General features: G+C 43.8%; 1 protein-coding gene and 1 pseudogene across 1 annotated transcript in view; one reads left to right on the top strand and one right to left on the bottom strand.

The window, feature by feature from the left end:
- The window catches only part of MAF (MAF bZIP transcription factor), a 363,185-nt gene that overhangs the window by 121,954 nt on the left and 226,091 nt on the right, over nucleotides 1-15,140 (top strand).
- On the bottom strand, nucleotides 13,719-14,035 carry LOC112393341 (histone H4-like; annotated as a pseudogene).

Raw genomic sequence — 15,140 nt, 5'->3', positions numbered from 1 at the left:
AAAAAAAAAAAAAAAAAAGGTCCTTATCCTTAACTCAAGCCGTAGTGACAACTGGGTCCTTTCTTGGAGTACTTACTCTCTTCAGTAACCTGTTCCTGAATTTGTTGGAAATCAGGGTCAAGGGCTAGCCTACTTCTGGGAATCCATCTTGACCCTTTTAGAAACCTAGGACATTTTCCTGTGACCTGTCACGTACGTGGTTTTTAACTGCCTGCTATTGGCAGTATTCAGTGATGCTATCTACCATGTGCCCTGCGGAGCTACACTTATTTTAGAACAGAATTTCCAAAATGTCAGCCTTGGGCTGAGCCTACTCTGCAGGTCTGCGTGCCATTTTGAAAAACATCTGAATTCTACGCCAGCATTTAAAAATCCGGGCATTTCAAGTATAAAACCGCTCAGGGTCTGGTTTGCCTGGAAGAATGTGAAGATGGGACAGCCCTGTTCTGTATCAGCGGTGGTCCCCAGCTCACTGGTCCTCTTACTTAGTATCACGAGGCCACATCTACACCCACTTTATAATTTACCTGCCTGGTCCCAGGAGCCGTCTGAGTCATCCCCCCAGGTGTATGCATTCACCCTGCATTCTTCCAAAATTAATGCTTAATTCATTCTTCACAATGCAGGCTTGGTCCTTTCCAGCTTCAGATCTCATTCCTTAGGGGAGAAGGTGCAAGCGAAGTACGAGGAGAGAACTTCTGCTTTCTTGCTGTCATCTGTTCGAATTGCATCATCTGTTCCCGATCCGTTCCTTTTCCTTCTTGCTCCAAACATAGCTCAAGAAGCCCTTTTTCTCGTCCTTAGCAATTTCTTGCAAGCCTCAGCTCTTTCTAGGGTGTTGTCTCCTCACACGCTTCTTAGGGATGCAGTGTCAGTACACATTTGTTTTAGGGTAGGATGGCGCGTCATAGAACGACACATCTGCAAAACAACTAAATTAGAAATAGGACCACATTTCCAAGTTCACGGTGGGATCTATCACGTCAAAAAAAAAAAAAAAAAGGTGAATGCAGTTTAGAAAAAAAAATCTTAATAAACAAATGTCAAGAAATGTTCAAAATAGAGGCCTAAGGTGTTTGAGAAATTCATGTTTTTACGCACCCAGTGCCAGTTTAGGTGTCCTGTCCTGACTTGTGGAAGGTCCAGGAAGGGTTTGACTTGACCAAGGATTTGACTGTATGTCAAACTTAGTCTTAATTGGAGCCTTAAACAGGTGCAGTTCCAGTTTCCATAATGCATGGGGCCCAGTGAGTATATTTGGTGTGGTAGCCAGAGAAGGTTGATGTTGCCTGCCGTGCCGGTCTGCCATAATTCATAGAAGACATGGAATTTTCCAATCAAATTGTCATTGGATGTTAATGATATCTGCACCTGCTGTCTTCAAACAGGGCTGGAAGGAGGGCTTTCAGGGCGTCAGGCTAACTTGGCATTTAACAAGAGCAGCAAGAGTGATCTTATTAAAATGTAAATTCAGATCAGAGCATTACTTTCCTTAAAACTATCCAGTACCTTCCACTGCCTGTAGATGAGAGCCGAACTCCTTACCACGGCCCACGGCCCTGCGTGAGCCAGCTCTGGCTGCTTCTCCAAGCCCCTCTCTGGCCACTGCTGCCTGATCTTTTCTTTCTATCCCAAGGGCCCTTCTCTGTGTCCTCTAAACAAGCCAAGCTCCCTCCCCGCCTTACAAGTCTTTGCATTAGCTGTCCCCTCTTCCTGGGATGGCTTTCTTGCCTATCCTTGTGGGGCTGCCATTCTCATTGCACTGAAGACCCCAATGACTAAAATATTCTCTCCCTGGAGTGCGCCTTCTCTGAGCGCCCTGATTAACACAGCCCTGCCTCCTGCCGCTCTCTAATCCCTTGCCCTGATGTATGTGTCCTCATAACACTAAAGCAAGACCCTAAAATACATATTTCTATTTTACTTATATTGCTTATTATAGACCTCTCCCATAAGAACAGAAACCTAATAGAGGCAATGTATTGGTCTGTCTTGTTTGCTTCTCTATCTGTAGCACCTAAAATAGTGCCTGGCACTTAGTAGGTGCTCAGTAAACATGTGTCATAGGTCCAAACGCAAGTAAGCGTGGATGTCTAGAGGAAATGAACTATTATTGTGTCTACAGTACACAAAATCTGCTTTGTGCTGGGTTGTGTGTGTGTGTGTCTGTGTGTGTGTGGCCATGCCTTATGTGTGTATGTGTACGTATGTGTGTATGTGCACTCCTTCAGCTTTTTGGGATATAACTGACAAATAGAAATTGTGTATATTTAAAGTGTACCACTTGATTCTTTGATGATTTGATATAACTTACGCATTGTGAAATGTTTTCCACAATTAAGCGAGTTAACGCATGCATCACCTCACAGTCACCTTTCTTGTGTGTGTGGTAAGAACACATAATCTATCCTCTTAGCAAAATTTTAGTATACAATTCAGTATTGGCGCTATAATCATTCCGCTGTCCAGTAGGTCTCCAGAACTTATTCATCCTGTGTAACTGAAACTTTGTACCCTTTCACCAACATCTCCCCATTTCCCCCGCCGCCCAACCCCTGACAACCACCGTTCTACTCTTGGATTTTGTGAGTTCAAGTATTTTAGATTCCACCCATAAGCGAGATCATGCAGTATTCGTCTTCATTTATTTCACTTAGATAATGTCTTCCAGGTTCATCCATGTTCTTGCAATGTCAGGATTTCCTTCTTTTTTAAGGCTGAATAATATTCCATTGTACGCATACACCACGTTTTCTTTATCCGTTCATCCATCGATGGATGCTTAGATTGTTTCCACGTCCCGGGTACTGTGAATAATGCTGCAGTGAATAACGGAGTGCAGATCCCTCTTCAAGATACCGATTTCATTTTCTTGGGGTATATTCCCAGGAGTGGAATTGCTGGATCATATGGCAGTTCCAGTTTTCATTCTTTGAGGAACCTCCGTACTGTCTTCCACGATGGATATCCTGATTTACATTTTCACCACCAGTGTACAAGGGCTCTTTTTTCTCCATATCTTCACCAATACTTGTTATCTTTTGTCGTTTTGATAATAGCCATCCTAACAGGGTGAGGTGCTATCTCACTGTGGTTCTGATTTGCATTTCCCTGATGATTAGTGATGTCGAGCACCTTTTCATGTGCCTGTTGGCCATTTGTATATCTTCTTTGGAGAAATGTTTATTCAGGTCTCTTGACCATTTTTAATTTAAATTTAATTTTTTTTGCTATGGAGTTGAGTTTCATATATACTTTAGATACCAACCACTTATCAAATACATGGTTTTCAAATATTTTCTCCCATTCCATAAGTTGCCTTTTCTCTCTGTAGATTGTTTCCTTTGCTGTGCAGAAGCTTTTTACTTTGTTGCAATCCCACTTGCCTATTTTTGCTTTTATTGCCTGTGCTTTTGGTACCATATCTAAAAAATCATTGCCCAGATCAGTGTCAAGAAGGGACATTGCCAGTGTCCCTATGTTTTCTTCTAGTGGTTTTATGGTTTCAGGTCTTACGTTTAAGTCTTTACTCCATTTTAAGTCAGTTGTTGTGTACGGTGGAAGGTAAGGGTCCAATTTTATTCCTCTGCATGTGGCTATCCAGTTTTCCTCGCGCCATCTATTAAAGAGATTGTCCTTTCCCCATTGTGTGTTCTTGTCCTTGGCACCATCTTCAAAGATCAGTCGACTGTTTTTGCGTGCGCGTGCATTCTTTTTTTCAATTTTTTGGCTGCAGTGGGTCTTCGTTGTGGCATGCTCGTTGGGGCATGCGGGATCTTTCTTTGCGGCGCACGGGCTTCTCTCTAGCTGTGGTGCACAGGCTTCAGGGCACGTGGGCTCTGTAGTTTGCAGCACGTGGCCTCTCTCGTTGAGGTGCGTGAGCTCAGTAGTTGCGGCGCGCGGGCTTAGTTGCCCCGTGGCGTGTGGGATCTTAGTTCCCTGACCAGGGGTCGAACCCTCATCCCCTGCATTGTAAAGCGGATTCTTTACCACTGAACCACCAGGGAAGTCCCTGCATGCACTCTTAACAAGATGTGAGCCTGGAGAGGAAATCAGAGGCCACACCAGGAGGGAATTGTTAGCTGGGGTAAGAAGTTTAGACTTTAAACTCAGAGAAATGGGGAGGATTTCTAAGCTCATAATATAGTTGTTCATATCGAGGGCTCTGCAGTCCGATGGCTGCTGGTCCTCCCGTCTTACTTACCACTTTGTGACCTTGAGTAAGTTACTCACCCTGTTAAATTCAGTCCCAGTTTCCTCACCTGAAAATGGGAATCATAAAATTGCCTCCCTCATAGAATCCTTAGGAAGAAATGAAACATATGCCGAGTATTTGTGTACGGTGCCTGATGCAGAGTAAGGGATCACTCAGCGTTAGCCCTTCTTGCTATTGTCACGATTATTTCCCAAGACTGAGATGAACCAGAGAATTTGTTTGGGGAGGAGTTGCTGATAGATTTGGATTGGCGGGGTGCAGATAGGGGAAGTGGAGGGAGCCAGGTGTTAGCTCTCTCTCTTTTTTTTAATTGAAGTATGTCGATTTACAATGTTGTATTAATTTCTGCTGTACAGCAAAGTGATTCAGTTACATTTTTTTAGATTCTTTTCCATTATGGTTTATCACAGGATATTGAATATAGTTCCCTGTGCTCTACAGTAGAACCTTTCTGTTTATCCATTCTATATATATTGGTTTGCATCTGCTAACTCCAAACTCCCACTCCATCCCTCACCCACCCTCCCTCCACCTTGGCAACCACAAGTGTGTTCTCTATGATTCTGTTTCTGTTTCACAGATAGGTTCATTTGTGTCATATTTTAGATTCCACATATAGGTGATATCATATGATATATGTCTTTCTCTGTCTGACTTACTTCATTTAGTATGATAATCTAGGTCCATCCACGTTGCTGCAAATAGCATTATTTCATTCTTTTTTATGGCTGAGTAGTATTCCATTGTATATCAGTACCACGTCTTCTTTATCCATTCATCTGTCGATGGACAGGTGCTGTCTGTTGCACAGAAATTAAAGCCTCTATTTTGAGTGCAGCTCAGGGGGCAGGGGGGAGCCTGAGGTCCCCTGTAAGGGGTGACAGGTGCCTTCTCATATACCAGAGCTCTTTAAGTCGTTCAACCTCTTATTAGACAGCTAGAAAAACAACCCAAAAAAGCATCATCGGGCTGGTTTTGCTAAAAAGAAATCAGGTCACCCAGTCCATGGGGTGAAAGAAGGTATAACACTGGACAAAGTGGGGAGGGACTTGCTTACCTAGGGATCGTCTCCATTTTGCTGGACTCTTTCCAGACTGACCACATGGACGCACGAGTTCCCTCTCCTTTCCCCAGATAGTAACCACATGGGCACAACTGCCCTCTCCTCTTTCCCCAAATAGTGCCTATGGCAGAGACTGCCATGCACTCAACAAATCCTAGTCCTGTTCCTCCTGGGCACGCAGTAGACTACATCTCCCAGCACCCTTTGCAGTTAAATGTACCATGTGACCATGTTCAGGACAGTGGAAGAAAGGGGGGCGTGGTAAAGACCCTTTCTGACCCAGCACATGAAGACCTCCTGTGATTTCCTTCATGACCCTTTTGTCCCATCTGCTGGCTGAATTGAGGTGGTCCAAGGACCTGGAGGAGTGTGGAGCCACAAGACGGAAGGAGCCTGGGTCCCCGAGCCGCCCTTAGAGGAGCGCTGCCCCAGAGACACAGGGAGACCAGAAACACCCACCTTGAACTGTCCTGTGAGCAAGAAATAAACTTTGTTGTGTTAAGCCACAAAATTGGGGGGCTGCTTGTCATACCAGCCAGCACATCCTAACTAAATATACCACCCTTTAGAAAGTATCATGTGAGTACTGAATGACGTATATTCTTTAGCCAGCTACATTCTAAGAACGGGTGAGTGACATCTGAAATGGATAAATGATATACATTAACTCTAATCTTTATAAAGCCTGCTAATATCATTAGTATTATGCCTGCTTTGCAGACAAAGAATCAGAGGCTCCTAAAGTTCACACATATATGTCAGAGCCAATGTCTGTGGCACCAAATTCCACATTCTTTCCTCTGTGCCTCTAAATGTGCTAGGTAGTAAGAATCTAGGGAGACAGAGGAAATTTGTAGAGCTGAAGAAAAGAGAAAGAACGTAAAGGGAAGAAAAAAAAATTTTTATATATTTTAACATCAGTCATCTAAGTATTGGCAGTAGAGAAATGGAAAACGTGAGGAGAGGGACATTCGCAATAAAAATGAAAACTTTGGAAGACTTTGGGATAAAGTTAGCAATAAATATAAAGGAAAATTTAGTACAGTTTTTAAAAGTTTAAAAATTAGCCTTGGAGAAACATTTCAAGACCCTGAATGGGGAGATTCGAAAGACATCAACACTACCCCAGATACTACTGCACATTCAGGGGAACTTCAGTCAAGATCCTAAATGATTTTTTTAAATGACAAGTTGAATCCATACATCATGGGGAAGAAGCAATATGCAGAAGAGCTAACAGGTTAAAAAAACAAAAACAAACCTAATTGATAGGGAGAGGGAAAGGATTATTGGCCTACTGTATTGGATATGAGAATACTTTCCTTAACATATGGTGATGTTGCATGAATGGACAAATAGTGTTAGTGAAACCGAGAATAGAGTTCTGGATCGGACGAGTCACATGCAAGAGTTTACTATATCACGAAGGTGGCATTTGAAATTAAGAGAAAAAGACATTATTTAATACATAACATTAGGACAAATGGTTATCCATTTTTTCTTAGTTTCCCACATAGCTTTTGTAGAAAAAAATACTTAAGATAGTTTCAGTCTTGGCGGAAGATCTTTCAAAGCTTAATGCCTAACGCTGGAAAAAGAGAAGTAGATTGATAAGGTGAGTTACCCAGCACTGCAAAGCTTGCATTGTAAAAGACATACAAAGTTTAAAATATTAATGATAAACTGAGAAAATGTTAGCAACACTTTGGATGAAGTGTTAATATCCATCATATAAGAAGATCTATTATTGAGCAATAATAAAAAGATAAAAATCCAAATGGACAAAAAGCATATAAATGAGCCTTTTTGGAGGCTAACATGGCAATAAAATAAAATAAAATAAAACGCACATACCCTTTTCCCTGGCATATATGCTTTCTTGATTTTAAGGATATAATCCATCTGGTGCTCAAAGATACTTGTAAAAGGACGTTCTTTGCAGCACTGGTTAGTAGAGTAGAAATAAGCGAGAATTTATTAAAATGAAGAGTAGTGGGAAAGTGACTTATCCTTCCAGTTATTAAAATATATTTTGAAGCTTAAGATAGGAAAACAGCATGTTATGGATGGAGGACGAGACAAGTGAACACAAGACAATCCAGAAATAATATTTGATGAAACTATCCCTGGGAATGTAGGCGCCATGAGAACAATGCAGATAATGTTCTGTTGACTGAGGTGACTCTGAGAAGTAGGACAATGCCTGGCACATAGCAGGTGGAAAGAAGCACTGGAAGAATACCTGCTAAAATGGTACGGAGAGATCTTGCATTTTTTGGTTTTTTTCCTCTAATCATGTACGTATGCCATCGTGGTTCAGAGAATAAACTCTTATGTCAGACAAAAGGGTATCTGAGCCCCGGCTCTGCCTCTAATTGGCTGAGCACAGTCTCCTATCCTGAACACTTGAAAAAAGAATGGTACCTACCTTACTGGGTGATGGGGAGAACTAAGATTAGATTATAAGGCACTTATAGATGCATAATTAAGCTTATGCATATAAAGCACTTATAAAACTCAGTAAGTGTTAACTGGTGTTTAAAACATTCCACAGCTCATTTTCTTCCCTGTAATGCTGGGAAAGAAAAACGAATGAACATATATGTTTGTGTAAAAAACGAACAAGAGAAATCTTTTCCTGCATTTTCCTTTGCCTTGTTTAGCATCGCCGCAAATTCTCCAGACAGTGAGACTTCCCCGGGGAGAAACACTTCTCAATGAGCCTAACCCAAGACAGTCCCCAAGTGAGAAGAGGACTAAACTCTCCCCTTTGACCATTGGCTAATGCCAAGGGTCACACATGATCCTACATGGAAATAACGTAATGACAAATCCTACAAAGAATAACATAATGACAAATAATCTAAGAACATAAACATACCTATCATTTTTATCATTAATACCACTTTTTTTTAAATTAAAAAGGCAATTCATGCTTATTGTCGAATTTTTGGAAAACTCAGAAAGGCTCCAAGAAGAGTGGAATTTCACCTCTTCCACCTCCTCCAGCTGGCCGTGATGGGTACCTCGGTTAACGTCGTCAGGTCAAATGGGCACCCATTGTGTAAGCTTGTTTTTCGCATCGTTACAAGTTGTAAATATTTTCCTACGTCGATAAATAGCTACAACATGTAAGAACACACTCGGTCATGAAATAAAGGAACTCGCTCTGAGGGCAAAGTGGTTTCTGTCGTTGGCAAAGCAGTCTTCTGTCGGTGACAGTGTGTGACGGGAGAGTTCCCTTGCGTTGTTCTCCCCAAAGACGCCCAGAGAGACAGGTGCGTTCTCATGACTAGGAGGGAAAGGAAAAGCGGTGTTCATGTTTCCCATTCCATCTAATCTTATAGCTAATTGAGAGGTGTTTAGGGAGAGAAAAGAGGTGTGAGTTATGAGCTCTTTTTCTGCTGTTCGCTTCAGATTGTGATCACACATTAAGGGTACACACACGCACACACGCACACACACACACACACACGATTATAGATACCACAACCTTCATGATATTCTCGGGATAATGGCATAACAAGCAATTTTTGTTTTCTTCTTTTGGATCATTCATATTTAAAATTTTTTTTGCTAATGAGCAGAGCACAAATAAGGATGTGGATTTCTTTATTTTATTTCTTTATTTTACTGAAGTATAGTTGATTTACAATGTTGCGTTTAATTACTGCTGTATAGCAAAGTGATTCAGTTATATATATATAGATAGATAGATATATATATATATACACATTCCTTCTTTTGTAATTTATTTTATTTTTTTCCTTCTTTTTTTAATATTCTGTTCCATTATGCTTTCTCACAGGATATTGGATATAGTTTTCTGTGCTCTATAGTAGGACCTTGTTGTTTATCTGATTGTGGATTTCTTTAAAATGATAAGAATATATCACAGTCAGCATTTCAGCCTCACCAAATAATACGGCTTTCCTGGTACAGCGGAGCCACCCTCTTTACATAGGGTGGGAGGTAGCTGCGGATAACGCTTGCCCTGATTTCCAGTTGCGGTGGCATTTCAGGCCCTGATGAAAGATACCGTGAGCTTCTTGGGGGTGCCTTGATCACTCAGGGGTGCCTGTCCCGTCACTACATATTAAGCTTAATCCTCGTCTGAGGAGGACAGAATGTCTAGTATCACCTAACCGATTCCATGATATGTCTGCCCCCCCAAAGTCCCATCGTCCAAGGCTTCCACCTTCTGGGGGAAGTACATACAAATGTATATGTACACATATATAATTTATTGGGCGGCTGGCTCATCAAGTATATTGGGTTTTCATAGCTCCACTATTGTCAGCATGTTTCAGACTGGATTTGCTGCTGACATGGTTGAATGAAAAAATACTGACATGTTTCAATATCGCACTTGACATTTTTAGTATTATTATTAGTGGCTTCATTCCATGTAGTGTCATTGTCCAAATGGGATGGTGCTCCAGAAAAAATCCAACTGCTGTTTGATTCTGACGAGGGGCCTGGCTTTTGGGTGCTGTCCTTTATACCGCCCATGGAGCTTCGAGGGAAGAGGTGTCAGACCATGGTGCAAATTGCTCGCGACACTTGTTGCCCAGAAAATCCCTGCAGAGCTAATTTGGAACTTATTTCTGGGAGAGATCTTTTCTTGAAGAGAAGGACCCTTTTCAACCTCATCCTAATTAACAAAGTGTCCTCACGATTCTAAGCAGAATAATCCTGCTCTCTCCTTGCCAACAACCTTGACCACCACATCTGTCAGTCCTTGAACAGTCCTTGCAAACTTACATTTGACCCCGATTTCCTATAAGCCCTGACAGAATCACCAAGGCAAATACAGAAGCTCCAAGTTTATATATACATATTCCACAAACAAGGCTTTGCAGGAAGACATAAACAAAATGTATTTATTCTTCTGTGCTACAAAGCACCAACGTTCGTTTGCATATAAATAGAGTCATTCCATATTCAAAGTTTAATTTTTAGCAAAATGTCCCAGAAAGAAGACTCCAGGAATAGGCCACCTCATGGAGAAGTAGAATTTGAGTTATTTCTTCATGAAGAGCTGTCTCTGAGGCGCTGGCTGCCAGGGTGTGACGAACTGGGTAGGCACATGTTCAGGTCACGTTGGAGAAGGTGACCAGCAAAGGGGACCTCTGTCATCTGTCAGTCAGCTTGAAGCTGTAAAGAACAGCTTTCTCCAATTGAGTTGACTTCGTAGCGAATCACCTTCTCCCGAGCCTTGAGCCCAGTTTAACATGGAGAGTTCTGGAATCATCAGTGTTTATTTATCAATCCACCGGAGTCCTCCAGTGAGCCTCTCGAATGTAAGGGGATTCTTCTGGAACGTGTAGACCGCTCAGGCCCTAATTCCTCGGACCTGTTGAGAAGGAGACATGTTTATCTCTTGCTGGGTTGCTGTCAAAACTGAATGGGTGTATTTCTATCAGTGAAACACTGCTCTGACAATTTGTCCCTGGAGATAAATGGCGTTTTCCATAGAGGCTTTAAATAGCAGCCATAATGGGAGTGAATGGAACGGAGTTGAATAATTAGATCGTTCTCCATAAATCCTGCCGTGAAGTCATTCACACAGGACGATTTCCAGGGCTGTGTGTTAGCACACAGCTGTATGTGGTGTGGACACAGCTGTGTCCCGTGAGGGATGATAGGTAAGTAAATCACAGATGATTGAGACGTGGAGAGAACTTAACTCCGTGTTTTCCCTGTAGAATTTGTCTCCTTTGCCGAAGGAACACCCATATTAATTTGTTTTTATCGCTACAAATACGGTACTTACATATTTGTATGGTAGTAGCAGGAGCCGTCTTCGCTTACGTGATTTGAATTCCATTTTTAAATGTAAATATATCAGATGCATCGTGTTGATGACAGGTGGGAATAAGAAACACCCCATTAAGACAGGAAAAACAGGTGTTTCTGGTCAATTTGAACGACGTCTCCTTGAGGTGTGTTAGCTGGAGTACAAGAGGGGTTAAAGGTATCTCATGCCTCCCATTTGTGCGTTTGTCGACCTTCTAAAATAATGTAGAAGTTTCTATATGTGTATACTACTCGACTGGATGTGGAGTTCCCTCAGGGCAAGGCCATGTTTTAGTTCCTGTTCTCTCCAGAGCACCTAACAGTTCAAGGCAAAGAGCAGGGCTTTTAAAGTAAGTGCCATTTTTTTTTAACCCCAGAGAGAAGCTCCCTTGAGCCTTATATGTATAGTAGGCTTTTGTACGATCAAGCCTCGCAGATGGCTGCTGTCTTGTTCTCTGTATCTCCCCTGCTTCACCTACACTCTACTCACGTGACTGACCTTTCTACACAAGTGCCCCACCCGAGCTAGTGATTGTTCTAATCCTTAGATCAGAACATCTCCACCTATTAGCTTATCAAAAGGGCAGGGCGGGGCCTCGTGTCCCTCTGCTAGTTTCCATGGTAACTGATGAGCCCACCTGATGTCAATGCCCCTTATAACCCGTAACCCCGCCTGCTCCCGGGTAGCAAAGCCGGCCGCCATGTCTTCCCCACCCTGTGCAGCACACGCTCCAGGACCTTGCTTCAGACAGGTAAGCTCCCCCGATGTCTTTGTCGCTGATTCCGGGCTCTTTCTTCCGTCTTGAAGCTGGGCAAGCACAGGCCTTGCGGGCTGGCGGGGTGCAGCCCGACGACGGTGGGCAGAGCCAGCCTGGAGACCGAGGAAACTCCTGTGAGCGCTGAGATGTCGCGAATTCAGGAAGTGGGTGAGGGGGAATGGAATGTTACTTGGCCGTCGACTTGCATGGGGGGCCCCCAAGTTGGGGGTGTAATCCTGCAGGTTGCAGGGGTATTTCTGGGGCGGCCGTCCACTAACATGGGGGCCCAAAACTTCCAGGGGCGGTCCTGAAAGTTGCAGGGGAAATCCTGGGGTGGCCGTCCACTAGTACGGGGGCCCCCTGGGGTGGCTTCCTTGATAAAGGGGGGCCGCCAAGAGGGTACGGAGAACTCATAGACACCCCTAAGGCTGTTGCGGAGATATTGGCCGTCATTACAACGGGAAAATAGAAGTTAGACTGTCGGGCGGCGGCCGCAGCTGTGGGCTGGCTGGTGCTTGTTATAATAAGAAGGGCTCTGGGCTGGGCAACAGTGGCTTCAGTGTGGAATGAGTCAAAATGCTGGGTCTACAGCGAGATGCTATTGTCGTCGTCTTCTGGGCTTCTGTGAAAACTCCACCCAGCTAATGTGACTAGGTGGACACAACCGACAGTGGCGGGGAAGGACTCTGCCCGTCCTCCTGTCTCCATATCAGAAGGACCCCCGTGGGTAAACGTTACTGTACAGCTAACTGCCCATGAGTCTCCCTGGGCTAGGCTGTGTGGACTGGAATAGGCTGGTTTCTGGACACACAAGTCCAACTATTAGGATTAACTGTGTTTTCTTTGGAAAGACCTGATGGGCCCACCCCTAATGGTACATAGCGTGGGGCAGCAGACCTGTACTGTGACTGCTGAACCCTGGCTAGGCCACCAGAATGTTTCTCGTAGAGCCCGGGTCTTCCCCTCCCCATGGGGGTGGCCTTGCCTTCCTTGAAACTGGACAGGATGCTGTGGCCATAGATGCCCTCTCCATTGACCCGGTAAGTGCGTGGTTCCAGGATTTGCCCACGTCCTGGTGAATGACTGTTCTTAGCATACCAGGTATCTTACTCTTGTTGCTTTTTTAGCTTCTGGTGTCTGTATTGGATTTGTGGTGTCTGGTTGCAGTGCCCCTCTACATGCCTGACCCCAGGGATATTGAGGAAGAGATGCGGACCAAGAATGTAAGGGTTGTGCAGGGTATGTAGGGCTGCAGTGTATGGTCAAGCCACCCAAGATGGCTGTTGTCTTGCCGTCTGTATACCCCTTGTCTCTGTCGCGGACTCTGGGCTCTTTCTATGGTCTTGAGGCTGGGCAAGCATAGGCCTTGTAGGTCTGTGGGGTGCAGCCCAGCAGCTTTGCTCTGAAATTAGCTTGGAGCGCACCATGGTTCTGCTTAGGGGGTGCCCCTGCCTGGCACGGTCATCTAAACAAAGTTGGTGAGTTGCCTTTCAAGAAAAATAGTGGATATGGGAAACTGACAAAGAATGGTGGAAATTCTGCCAGCTGGGTGCTATGGGGAAAGAGTGGGTCCATGTTTCCAGAGCTGTTTTTCATGGATGAGATGGATCCGAAGGCTGGCCAGCCATGCTGAATGGACCACATTCAAAGGATCAACTCATAGATAGGCAGACGTTTGAAAAAACAAGTGTGTAGGGATCTGGCCAATCCTAAATTTATCCCCGCGACTTTTGAATTCAAGAGTATTTTCCTTTAGGAGAAGGGTGCTGAATCATTTTTTTTATCAGTATGAAGGAATAGCTCTTTTTTTTTTTTTTCGTGGCCCTGAGAAGGGCCTTTTGTGAGTAAACAAGAGCTTCACAGCCGAAGACCGCAATGAAACTTAGCTGCCGCAGCCGTACAGAGTGCGTCCCAGGCGTTTGAGCGTGTAAACCATGTCCATGGCGGTGACAGTCTTGCGCTTGGCGTGCTCGGTGTAGGTGACAGCGTCGCGGATCACATTCTCCAAGAACACCTTCAGCACCCCGCGGGTCTCCTCGTAGATAAGACCAGAAATCCGCTTCACACCACCACACCGGGTGACGCGGTGGATAGCAGGTTTGGTGATGCCCTGGATGTTCTCACGGAGAACTTTACGATGATGCTTGGCGCACCCCCCTTCCCCAGACCCTTTCCACCCTTGCCTCGGCCAGACATGACTGAGAGCTACTCCTAACCTCTGACAGCAGGAATAGCTCTTTGACATCACTGAAACTTAATGAATACATTGGGGGTTCTTCCTTTTCCTTTTCAAATTTCATGTGTTCTCAGTGTTCCCAAATTGGGTTGGTTTGGGTGTCATTTGTGACAAGTAATCAAGACCAATGTTGGCAACGCCAAGAGGTGGGCACAACTCGTCTTCAATGTCTGGTAGCATTCTTTTACTACATGCTTCCCCTGACTCTGCAGGGGCCTCCTGCTTGCCTGTTCTTTCACTTTGATGTCCCACTGTCTCTACATCTTCTCGGTTGAGACACCATCCTGTCTTAGGGAGCAGTAGCGATGATGGCTTACAGGCATGAGCTCTGGATTCAAATAGACACAAGCCTCTCTTTGGCTGATGACTTACTGTCTTATCTTGAGCAATTATATAATCTTTCAGAACCTCAGTGTCTTCATGTGTAAAATGGGCACAAATATTAGAAATTAAATCTCTGCGTTCTTAGGAAAGTTAAACTTTTCTCAGTCTAGTAGTTGGCATCTTGTACAGTCTCAATACCTTTAGGCTCTCCTAACTTATGAATTATTATGACTTAATGTTGCGATTATTACTATCGATGGTAATCAGAGAAATTAACCTTTCATAGGGAGCTGTTTCACATTGCCAGTATGGATTCCTTGTGTTTAATCCATATATGTATTTGCTTAAGAAGTGCACCCTTTAAGAAGGGAATGACTGTTGTATTCTCAGGGCCTGCCAAAGCAGTCTCCGATAAATGTGGGTTAAAATAATGAACGAGAAGATAGTGGTCCCCTTCCTGTTGGTACTGCTGAATTTACCCTCAGGATAGCTGTCTAATTCATTTGTGCGTGACTTGGCGAGAAAACTTTCCTGCAAGAAGAAGGCTGGGGTAAGGGATACAGCAAATTATTTGCCTCTCTCCCGGTCTCCTAATAAACCAGCCTCTCCCAGTTTCTTTTCTAGCTATTCTGTTTTCTCTTACATAGAATACTTAGGTGATGTGCCAATAAGTAGTGTATGAATACTTAATGAAGGTGGAATGAATTATAAATGGCATGGAATTTATCTACATTGCTTTCTTGC

This window comes from Neophocaena asiaeorientalis, unplaced genomic scaffold, assembly GCF_003031525.2.
Source record: "Neophocaena asiaeorientalis asiaeorientalis breed wild unplaced genomic scaffold, Neophocaena_asiaeorientalis_V1.1 scaffold40, whole genome shotgun sequence".
Taxonomy (NCBI): Eukaryota; Metazoa; Chordata; class Mammalia; order Artiodactyla; family Phocoenidae; genus Neophocaena; species Neophocaena asiaeorientalis.
The sequence above is the reverse complement of the archived record's forward strand: the minus strand, read 5'-3'. Positions and strand labels throughout refer to the sequence as shown.